General features: G+C 34.9%; 1 protein-coding gene across 19 annotated transcripts in view; it reads left to right on the top strand.

Annotated features, from left to right (window-relative positions):
- Nucleotides 1-12,500, top strand: part of CDIN1 (CDAN1 interacting nuclease 1) — a 252,677-nt gene that overhangs the window by 79,111 nt on the left and 161,066 nt on the right. The gene's annotated exons all lie outside the window — the stretch shown is intronic.

Genomic DNA, 12,500 nt, shown 5'->3' on the forward strand with positions numbered 1-12,500 from the left:
GAATAGGTAAAAAGCTTTGGAATATGCTTTATGCATATAATCTTCCCTCTTGGAAAGTAGAAGATAATACCTACTAAAATATCATTCAGTAGTACATGTTGGATTTTTATTTTTTTATATTTTGTCAGGGATTTTTTCCCTTTGATTTTCTTTGAATCTGCAGTTATCAGTGACTGGTGGCCCAGTTACCTTGTGAAGGTTTCATTTGAATGAATTAAGTACTTCCCCTAAAAATTCAATATCATTTCAATAGATGTAGCCTCCAAAGTAACCTGCAGTGATGCTTCATGAGCAAATCACATGATGTCAGAATGGTATGGTTTCGATTTAATCAAGAAAGAGATTAAAGTGGATGTGTGTTATTTTCAACTTCGCCGCAGCACCGCCATTTGTCAAAGTCAACCTTCTGATTGCTTTGGACCTACTGCTATCCAGGTCTTGTCAAAATAGTAGTCAGCATAGTCTGAAGCAGGTAGACTGGCCTATATAGAGCAGTATCAAACACAGTAAAACAGAATTCATTGACTTGTGAATTATGAAGTTAATAGGTTGATCATAAATTTTGTAGCCATTAATTTATCTTTATAACACTGGCACGTCTTCAGTACATTTTTCTTTTTATTTTGTACCGTTTTATACAGCAGAGTTAAATAGTACTGAATATAATTTTGATGTATACTGTATATCAGAATCCTATAATTCCAATGCTAGGATTAAATGTCTTGCATGAATACACTGGAGAAGGACATGAGCATATTTAGAAACATATCAAGAAAAGGGTATTTCAAGAATGTGGCTTCTTGGAAAGGAGGCAAATGTAAATATTGTATGCTTGAATTACACTATGATTATGTATAATCAAATAACACTATTTTGAAGCTTTTTCTTTTATAATTGGTTGGGTTAATGGTTGTTTTACTGTGAGTTGTTACAGAGTCAGGTTTTTTTTTTTTTTTCCTGAGTAAAATCATGACAGATATTTGATGTTATTTTTAATCATCATACTAGGCTATTGTGAAGGCACCTTTTTAACTCCATGTTTGCCAGTAGGCTGACTGCCAGTCAGAAACGCTGTATTAAAATATTTCTCTGGACAGAAAATGGTTTCAAAAATCTTTTATGACTATGTGACAAACCGTAATTGAGGGTTTATCATTTCAAAAAGTGACAGAAAATGTTAAAATTAATGCCAGGTTGTAGAAGTCAATTAATCTGCTGATGGTGCTAGGTTATCTTCCTTTCTTTTCTTTGTCTTTTTCATTCCCTCTTTTTCATTCCTTTTCTTTCTTTTTTTTTTTTTTCCTTAAAGAGCTTTAAGTTACTGTGGCTTATATTCTGACACTTTCTTCCCCTTCAGAGCATGGGCCTGGCTGGCCTTTGGCAATGAAATTCAATGCACATGGCTGCGCAGTCAAATCATCAAATTTCCCTGTGTGTATATTAGAGTTTTGTAATGTGTTTCCATTATGGAACAATGTGGGGATAATTGTCTTTGGTAGCAATTAGCTAACAGGTTTGTTCAGTGCTATTGGCAGAGGCATCCATCACCCCCTTCCCTGACCACACTTTTTGTCTAGTGTGGACTATGGAGATCAATAGAATTCTATATAGGGGAAATCACCTCAGCTTTAATGAGCTGCAAGTCTCAGTCTTGGCTTGTATTTTTAATTTTTTCCTCTTAAAACTAGAAATCAGGCAAAAAAAACCCTATTCTTTTGGGAGTGGATTGTACTGTGTATTTACTATTACTTTCATTAGATCAATGCTCAGTTTTAAATTGTTTTTACTTCTGTGAAAAGGTATAGCTAATAGCGTGGGACATATAAGCCATGTAATTTTGATAACGTATACTTTAGGACTATCCACTTTAAGGAGTACTGTTGAGTTTCTCACGTGATAATTTTTAGGATATGGTATATACATTCTGTCTAGTGTCTCAGTAGTTAAAGAGAAACCTGAGTGGCTCTTGTGATGACAAACAATTTTGTTGTACACATTTTGTTATTGCTCCTGATTAAATAATGTTCTATAGCCTTTTAGACTACTTTTGTGTTGTACTGTTGCTTAGCCTCACAACAAAACTAGTGTACTGATAGGATAGATATTTTGAGTTGAGCTCTACAGGGACTGAGTATAAGTGCCTTGGCCATCATCCTATGATTATTACTACATAAAGCTGGTCCTAGAACCCAAATTCCAAGTTTCATCTGTTCAATTGAATTATTTTTCTTCCTCCCAAATTAGACAGGAGGAAGTTTATCCATGTTGTGCCATTTTCTCTTCCTCATGAAATCTGAAGTCAGGCTGTTCTGGGAGAGAGTAGTTAGCATCTCTGGTTTTCTGTGGCCTCGAAATCACCCAGGGAGGTGGGTGGAGCATATGAGGCCAGTGTACAGGTGAGTTGTAAATGGAGTGGTAGCAAAGGGTGTGAAGTAGATGGCCGAGCTGGTGCTCACACTCAAGGCTTCCAGCTCCTTGTCAACAACTCTTTTTATTGCATTACACTGAATAAAGTAGCAGTTAGAATAATTGTTGGGGAAATGCTTTTAGACTAGCGTTGCAGGTTTTCCTGTCACATCACAGACCTGGGTAAAAGCAGGAGATAAAGAGCTCTTCACTCATCATGCCATCAATCCAAGTGATTGAACCCTACCCCACTCAGTAGCCTTTCTTCCTAGCAGAGGTTATTACCAACAACATTATGATTAATAATAAGTAATAGGGAGACTCTGTTTGGATATGTTTTTTTTTAAAGTGAGTTGTTATATTTTTAACAAATCATTTAAGTATCAAAGTATCAAAATACATATTTTTCTGTTTTATACCATGTTTTCTAATTGCACTGAGAGTATAACTGGAAAGTGCTGACCAGTTATGGACTGAGTTGCTTAAGGAAGGCTAAATTTTAATCCCATGTTTTATAATCCACCCCTGGGATCACCTTTCCATCTTAACTTTTACAAGAATGCTAGTGATTTTACCTGTTTTTTTGTTATTGTTCAATGCTCCCTGATTTTAGCACAGGTCCTGCTCCCTATTAACTTTCAAATGTTAAATGTGTGAGTGAGTGATGAGTAAATGAGTAAGTTTCACACTAATAATGGTGACTTTCTACTAGGAGCATTATAGAAAAACTCTGTTAATGAAAACTCTAAGTATAGAAAACTGTTAATGAAAATTTTATGAGTAGTTATGATAATGGAAATATCCTTAAACAGGATAAAATTGTCTAACTAAATGTTCAGTCCTTTTATGAAAATCAATCCTCTATAATTTATAAGGTGAACACTATTATTAATAGGGAGGTTGACATTACAATAAAATTGTAAATCGACCATGTTTACTGCTCCTAAGTCTGTATATAAGGCAGATTAAAATTTCTGAAGAACCATTGAGAAAATACCTCAATCCTCATTATAAACTGATGTTTTTGCTTATGTCCTGGAGATTTTATACAGCTTGCCTTTGCTTTCTTTCATATTGCTGTATAATCTTTCTGGCTTTGGGATAGACCAAGGTTAATAGTCACATCATTTGAAACTGAGCCATACAGTTGAATGTAATTTGCCGTAAAGATGAATGTTTTGTAGAGTTCCTCTTTATTTTCTTAAGGGGGTGTCCTTTTCAACATAATGTGTATAATCCCTGCCTCCACACACACACCAGAATGGGATTATGATTTCCCTGATGGGATTACTAAATTTTGTTCTTACTTTTTGAATGAGCTTAATTTTAGTTTTCAAACAAACTGGTTTATACCTTTTGCCAGTATGCTAGGCCATCAAAAGATGGTATAATCATCTTCAAAACCTGAGTTTAATAGAAGAAAGTATGAGAAAGCATCCAGTAGGTGTCTAGATCTGATTAGACTTTGAGTGGTCCCTTTCTAACAATAAGTGGATATTAATTCCTTTGGAATTCATATTCTTCATTCCTCTGCAGATTGTCGAGAGCTGTTTGAATCCTAGCTATATTCCAGGCACTATGTTAGGTGCTGCAGTGGATGGAAGAAAGGATAAAACTCATCAAAGAACTCATAGTTTAGTGGAATGTGTCATGTGTGTACCTAACACAAATTGAGTATCCCTTATCTGAAATGTCTGGGACCAGAAGTGTTTCAGATTTTAGATTTTTTTTTTTTGGATTTGAAATATTTTCATTATACTTACTGGAGGAGCATCAAAAATCCAAAATCCAAAATGCTCCAATGAGCATTTCCTTTGAAATGTTCAAAACATTTATGGAGCATTTCAGATTTCAGATTTTCGGATTTGGGATGCCCACCTTATGATCCTGTCCGTGCCTTTAGAGGTAAAAACATCTCTTTGAAAGGAGTCAAAGAAGAGATGTGTTCTAGTTTGTAGAATTAGAGGAAGCCTCATGGATTGAGGCTTCAAGAGAAGATAATTTAAGACAGAGAACTCTATGAAAAAAGGAAAGTTTGTATGTACAATCTTAGTGGGAATTAAAGTTGGACAAATTCAGTTGGGGTTATATGATAGAAGATATTGAAATCCAGACCTAGGTATTTATATTTAAATTAACAGGGAATGGGAAGCCACTGTTGGTTCTGAATAGCAGAGTGACATGATGAGAGCTTTTATTTAGTTTTTTATGGCAGTGCTTTTCAACAAGACAGATACGGAAGATATCTGATAAGGTGTGGCTGTGTCTCCACCAAATCTCATCTTGAATTGTAGTTCCCCATAATCCCCACGTGTTGTGGAAGGGACCTGGTAGGAGGTAATTGAATCATGGGGGGCAGTTACCCCCATGCTTTTGTTCTTGTAATAGTGAGTGAGTTCTCACAAGATCTGATGGTTTTATACGGGCTCTTCCCTCTTTGCTTGGCACTTCTCCTTCCTGCCGCCATGTGAAGAAGGATGTGTTTGCTTCCCCTTCCACCATCATTGTGCTGAACTGTGAGATAACCAGGATTTGTGTAATTCCTAGCACTTTCCTGTAACTCCACCACCTCTCTTCCACTCAAGAAAGCAAATTGGAATAAAACCGAAGGAGAGTACTATTACACAAATAACTAAATCAACTCTCATTTATTTAAAAGTACTTTTAAATAGATTTGGTATTAGTTATAAATAACTTGCAGCTCACTTTGTAACAGATCATGACACAGAACCATGTGTTGTTGACCACAGTTAAGAACCAAGGTTGAAGATGATCCAGGAACACTGTAAAATGTATTGAAGTAAGGTAATTCTGCGTGTAGTGAGAAAGACCGACTAATAAGCTATTGCATTATCTTTAGCAAACTTTAGGTCTGAACTAGGGTTTACAATGAAAGTAATAAAGGAAATAAAGTCTGTAGACATGGCAATTTACTGGATACTGGTAGTGAGGAAGTAAAAGGAACCCAGGATGCATCTGAGATTTAAAAGTTGGGTATCTCATGCTAAGAGGAATAAGAGTTGCTTTGAATGAGAGAAGGAAAAAAATGGAATTCACTTCAGGCTGTGAAATTCAGGTTCCAGACCATAGTTTATAGAAGAGTTTTATAAATGTGGAAATGTGGGCTTCTTTCTCAGAGCCCCATATTTAGATTTGTGAATCAGGTATAAACGGAATGGTTTTTCCAAGCAATTTCAAATAGGAGGAAGCACTTCGCATTCTACTTGTGAACCCTCATTTGATTCTTAATTATTCAAGTGTTTATTTAATCCACAAAATTATTAATGATTAAATTTTCATTTGCATGATACCTACATATTTCAAGAATTAATACCTTATTGAGAAGTGAATACATTGAGCTTCTCTAGCTCATTTTAGAGGGTAATGCTTCCAACTGTTCGCAAGCCTCCTGTTTATTGATCACACTTTTTTTTTTTTTTTTTTTTGAGACAGAGTCTCGCTCTGTTGCTCAGGCTGGAGTGCAGTGGCACGTTCTCGGCTCACTGCAAGCTCTGCCTCCCGGGTTCACGCCACTCTCCTGCCTCAGCCTCCCGAGTAGCTGGGATTACCGGCGCCCACCACCATGGCCGGCTAATTTTTTGTATTTTTAATAGAGACGGGGTTTCACCATGTTAGCCAGGATGGTCTCGATCTCCTGACTTCGTGATCCGCCCGCCTCAGCCTCCCAAAGTGCTGAGATTACAGGCCTGAGCCACCGCGCCCAGCCTGATTACACATTTATTAAGAGGGAAATATTGTTTCCTTATGCACTGCATGAGGGTGCTTTTTATATTCTTGTAAAATATTAAAACATAAAGAAAGTCTTAGTTAACAAACTTTTAAAGCTTCTGCATGGTGCTATGTTTTCAATTTCTTGAAAGCTCCATTGTATCATATTTTATCCTTTGAAATGTGTTGATCTAGACAATTCAGATGAAATTCTAGGAGTAGGAATGAACTTATTTTGGAATCTATGCTTTTATTGATAAAAAGTTGTATCTTTGGTTAGGCATTTTCTTGTATCTGTTTGTAGACTTGCTTTTTACTACTGGTGAAATGAGAAAATAACTTATTTTCACTAGTTTGGAGAAGACATATAAGAGTACATGCATTGTGTGATAAATATTAATGATAATAATTGTATTGAAAGATTTTGTCATTCAAGAAGCTCCGTGTTGGAAATTAGATTTCAACTATGCTTTATAGTGTAAAGTGTAGTCTGTAACCCATGATTGTGGGTACAGCAGAGGATGGTTTCTTGAAATTCAAAAATAATCTACCTTGGCTGTTAATGTTGATATTTTACTGAGCTTATAAATCCTGCTTACTATAGAAAACCTTTACTGGTTAATGTTCTTCCCCTTTTATTTTTCTCAACTCGTGAAGAAAATTTAAATATACGAAAAGCAACCTGATCAGTGAACAGGTTGTTAGGATAGAGAAAGAGGATGGTGAAAGAGTAGTTGAGGAAGGTCCAAAGAGATTGCAGGGTTTATCCAGAACCTGAAGAGACACACAGAATCAAGGATTGATGACCTATGTTGTTTCATTTGGACAGAAATGGTCTTTCCCACCACCACTGGAGCTTTTGTCTTAAGAAGACTATGGAAGTCAAAAATGGTTCATAATGTATAGTGCTTATGTATGCTAAATTTTCTGGTGCAATCCTGATTTCATATAATTTTTTTTTCTGTTTAAAGAAAGTTATTTTTATATTTATAATGCAGTGGAATTTTCTTAGAACTTCAAAACATACTTTCATTTACATATATTGATACATAAGAAAAACCCTCTTTTTAGTTTATATTTCTTATCTTAGGGTTTGTATGGGATATTGACTTGACATTTTTGGTTATTCCAGGATATTTATTGAAGAATCATGCAGATTTGTTTTTCTTCTTTAGAAATACAATAACTTAATGGAAGTACTTTTTGTTTATCTTAAGGGAAGTAGTTACTGTGGATGCCAAATTATATTGTATCTTTGCTCTTTTTAATAAAGGGCTGTTGTTATTTTACTTCTTTTAAAAAATCAGGTAAATTTACTAGGGGATAGAATTTTTGCCTGAGCCTATCAGACACAAAGTCTTTTTTTCTGACAGTTTCATAATTATTGAGTGGAATTGTGGAAATTATGGAATACAAAAATCAAGTAATTCTCCTCTACTCTCACTGATGAAATGTACTAGACTGAGAATCATCATGGCTGGTATTTTCAGGGGATTTTACAGCTAAGTTGATTTGCCGTTAAACCTAGTCTCTTTGTAGGTGTTCCCTTCTGCAGTCTACTGATCTTTTTCTGTATCCCATCCCTGCTAACACTTACCCCTTCCCCTCACTATACATACACATTTGCCAGAGACTGCAAGATTGTCAGAACAATGTTCTTGGTTATATTGTGCCTATCGTATGGATCTCTGTTTAATTGTGTTATGTTCTCCCATTTGATTTTCATCCTTAGACACCAATTTTGACCTCTGTATTTAGATTTCCTTTTAGCCTAATTCATTCTTCCTGCAAAGTACTTCTGCACTTTCAGTTTTCTTTTTCTCCTGGGTTAGAATGCCCCAAACTTCCCTATTCCTTGAATAGCTCATTTCTTGGTTCCCATTATGTTTCTGCCACCTCCATGCACTGTCTTTGATGAGCTGTCAGTTTTAATGCTTTCTCATGTCCTTATTTGGTTATTAGCTGCTTAAGGCAGTTCAAATAAGCAATGATAATAAAATTTGACACTTACATGCACATATTATATACCAAGTACTTTCTAGGTGCTTTACCTACTTGGATATTTATTCCTCATAACAACTTTATAAGTCAAGTAGTAGTATTATCCCCATCTACAGATGAGGCAACCGAGGTACCCAGAGCTTAAGTGATTTGCTGCAGGTCATGCAGTGAGCAGTGACAATGTGATTCCAGAGCCTGTGCTCCTCACAATTATGTTCAACTACTCCCCTTTGGAAAAAATGTATTTTATAGCACAGTTTTGTCTTCTGAAAGTTAGTTATGTGGCAAATCATTTTCATGAGTCAGAAAGCTTGAAAGTCAATACTGTAGGTAACAAATGTTCTTGCCTGGACAAACTCATCAAATTCCCCAATTTACCCAAAAAGAGCTCTTATTTTTTGTAATCCTCCAACACACTTTTAAGTGCTTGTGTAATTCATTTACTTATGTCACATAGCACTATATGTCTTTGTAAAAAGGAGCCTTAACATATAAGTGCTTAACCTTTATTTCTTAATCATGAGCTTTTAAATTGTTATTGTGCTGACATAATTAGGTGTAGCACCTAAAACGCTTTGTGTGTACAGCTATAAAAAGAAAGTAATGTGATCTAGGACAGACAGTAAAGCTGTATCTAGGAAGAAATCCTATGGAAGGTTGAAATTCAATGTGGTAACTGCAATTATCTAAAAGGAAGTCTATTACTTTATGATAAAACTGTCAAAATAATGATTGGGTACTCCTACAAATTGTACAGAGAATCAATAAAACCAATATTACGTCACGGTTTGAGAATTTAGGAATTCCACTTTTCTTCTTATTCATGAGAAGATGCTAATATATTTAAGAATGAGATGATACGAAGTTTTTCTTTTGTGCTTCACTTTATAGCTCTTATTTTAGAGTTATTAATACTATTTTGCTTAAGAAGCTTGATGAACAACATTCTTGGAAAATATGAATAGTAATTTTTCATTAGCCAGATAAAAATATGCAGACAATATGAGCTATTTTCTTTGCAAGAACATAAAATACAACACGTAGAGTAGATTGTAGATAATTTCTGCTTCATTCAGGACCTATATCTTGGCCTCTTGGATTATAGTTGATCTGTGATGTCATTGTATACAAGCTAACCTTTGTATTTTAAAGGGGATTACCTAACTTACTCTTGCTAAAACTGATTATTATGTGTAGGTAAATGTTTTGTCTTCTTCACTAAGCCACCTAATCTCCAATTTCTTGTTTTTGTTTTTCAGTCTGAGAAGATGTTTTATATAATCAATACAGGACTAATTTTTCTTGGGCTCAATGTTCCTTGTCTTGGTTCATTGCCTAGATACATCCATAAATATTTGTTGACTTGAGGTGAATATTTTGTTGATGATGTACCTACCATTTCCTTGTGACTCTAGGGTTGAGAGGGTATCAAGGAATTTTGTAGCTAACACGTAAAACATTTCAATAGAACTTTATAGTTGATAAGAAGTTTTGATATATATTTATTGGACACATAAATAGCTCTGACATAGCTAAGGCAAATGTTACGATTGCATTTTATAAATGATAAACTGAATTTTAGGATAAGTGACCAGCTTAGTCATACAGTTAGAAAGGACAAGAGCTGGGACTTGAATTTGGAAAACCCAAGCCTACATGTCCTGCTTACACTTGTTACATGCCTGAATGCACAAATGAACAAACAAAGGCAATGAACGAGTGGGAGAATCTGTGTCTTCTGATTTCAGATTCATCCTCTCTCCATTATTTAATGAATGTAAATTGACTGCATTGTTTAGATATTGCCCAAGTGTTTAGCATCTCTTACTGTCATAAGAGTTTTTCTTCTTTTTACCTAAATCTCACCTATTATCATTGGTGCATATTTCCACAATATGTCGAGCTGGAGTCCCAGTTTGATCCTATACTAGCTGTCATCCTGGGCGAAGTCTTCCAGAGTCCTAGTTTGCTCTTCTTTAAAATCAGGTAACAACATTTACCTTTCAAAGTTAAACAGTTTAAAGATGATTTTGTAAATTGCCTAGCATGTTACTCGGCACATAGTAGGCACTCAAAGAATCATGATTTTTATAGTAATAGGCAGTAGTATTCCAACAAATACTTATACTTGAGCCATATGAAGGATTAATTTCCCTTCTTCATTAGGTACTCTTGAAATGTGAATTCTCTGATAATTTTAGAGATCCTTTTCAGAAACCTCTTGAAATGATGTTTACAATGCTCTGTATGGGCAGAAATTAATTATGGTCTTATGAAAGCTACATAGAATAGAGGCTGGCCTCAATTTCCTGAATTCGTTTTCTAATTTATTATATGTTATAGTAACAAAACAACAGCATATGTTTAGATCTATCTGCATATGCACTATGGAAATTTACTTTTTTCCTGCTGTAATTACCCATACTTGTATCTTATATTTCTGGAATTCTTATAACCAACATTCTCAAAAGTAACAGGGGTTGATGTTTTTAGTGGTAATGAAAGGATTAAGTTTGTCATAAGGTCATTTCTGGGAGAAGCAAGTCTACTAGAAAGCTTTTACTTTTTTAAAATAAAATTTTATTTTGGGATAATTTTAGACTTACAGAAAAGTTGCAAAGATAGTACAGAGAGTTCTGCCTATATCCATCACTCAGTTTTAGTTATCCCTAATGTTATCATCTTATATTACTGTGATACATTTGTCAGCACTAAGAAACCCTCACTGGTACCTTACTATTATTGATTACACTCCAGACATAATTCAAATTTCACCAGTACCCAATCCAGGATGCCACATTACATTTAGCTATCTTGTTTCCCAAGTCTCCTCTGGTGTGTGAAAGCAAACTTTTCTTGTTTTTGATGATCATGATGTTTTTGCAGAGGATATTCTGCATAATGCCTTCAGTTTGGGTGTGTCTAAGGTTTTTCTCATAGATTTGGGGAAGAATAAGGTGAAGTTCCCTTATCATTATATCATATCAAGGGGTATGTGGTATCAACATGATTTATCACTGGTTATGTTAATCTGTTGGTTAGGTTAGTGTTTGCCAGATTTCTCCATTGTAAAATTACTATTTTTCCCTTTCCGTGCTCTCTTCTTTGGAAGCAAGTCAGTAAATTTAGTACACACTCAAGTTGAGGAGAATGATTAAACTCTGCCTTCTGGAGAGAGGAGTGTGGAGAGATATTATTTGGGTTTCTTCTGTAAGGAAGTTTAGTCTCCTCTCCCTGTTTATTTATCATTTTCATATTTGAACTTATATATATGTATAATTTTGAGATACAATCCCACTAAACAACTTTTATTTAGATTTAGAAGTTAAATTTGTAGCATACATTTTAATTTTTTCTTTTAATTCCATACCGCTTCTTCTCTTGTCTGTGTTACCCACAAACTGAGCAAACATATATCCTTGTCTGCTATTCATTTCAGTGATAAACTATTTAACGGAAGTCCAGAGTAGAGCTCCTCTTGAAGAACACAGATAAACTCTCTTTCGTTAGTTACTCTTGTTAATAAAGAGGCCTTATAAGTATCAAAAGTAAATTTGCTCAATCTGACCTAAATTTTGACAAATCTGTTATATTTATTAACAGACACCTTTGTAATTCGGTTGATTTTGTTTCTGCATATCAAGTAGTTTTGATTATTTAGAAGCAACAGTTTTAAAGTGAGGCAATCAATATACAGGTGAATTCCTTTTAAAACTGGACCTTTGAGTTCTTTTTTATGCTTCAGTCATCACTCTTCTGTCCGCAAATTATCAAAAATGCTGGATGATCAGTGCATATCTTTGTCTACAAGGTATGGATGGTAAGAATTTCCTATAGCCTGTTTACTTGACTTATTTTTGAATTATTTCTTGTTTTAATCTTGGTTTTCTGCCTGTCCATTGTAGCTGTTCCTGTTTTCAGACTGTGAACGTTGGTAAAGAATGAGATAGAGAAAAGCATAGCTTCTTTAGGAATATTCCTTTAAATTATATTTTGTATATTCAGTTGCTTCGGTTTAGACTTTTAGCATTTTTATTTACACGAGGAAAAAAAAAACACTAAATAAGAAAGAAAAGAGTATATTGTGTTTAATAATCGGCCAGTTGAGAACACTGAGGTTGTAACTTGAGCGAAAACTTATTCTTACCACTTTAATAGTATCCAGCAGCATTTCCTCTGTGTTTTTGTTTGTCTGTAGTTATATCTGAAACAAGAAAATATGAAAAGTCTCTGCATTATTTGTAGTATGTGAAAGAGGGGACATTAATGTGTGGCCTTACTCTGAGGTATTTAGCAACAGATTGTCTTCTCCTTCCAGTGCAGACACCCAGGGAAGAGACCGTTCTGTCCTTGGGGATGAAGGA

This window comes from Pongo abelii, chromosome 16 (genome assembly GCF_028885655.2).
Source record: "Pongo abelii isolate AG06213 chromosome 16, NHGRI_mPonAbe1-v2.0_pri, whole genome shotgun sequence".
Classification (NCBI taxonomy): domain Eukaryota; kingdom Metazoa; phylum Chordata; class Mammalia; order Primates; family Hominidae; genus Pongo; species Pongo abelii.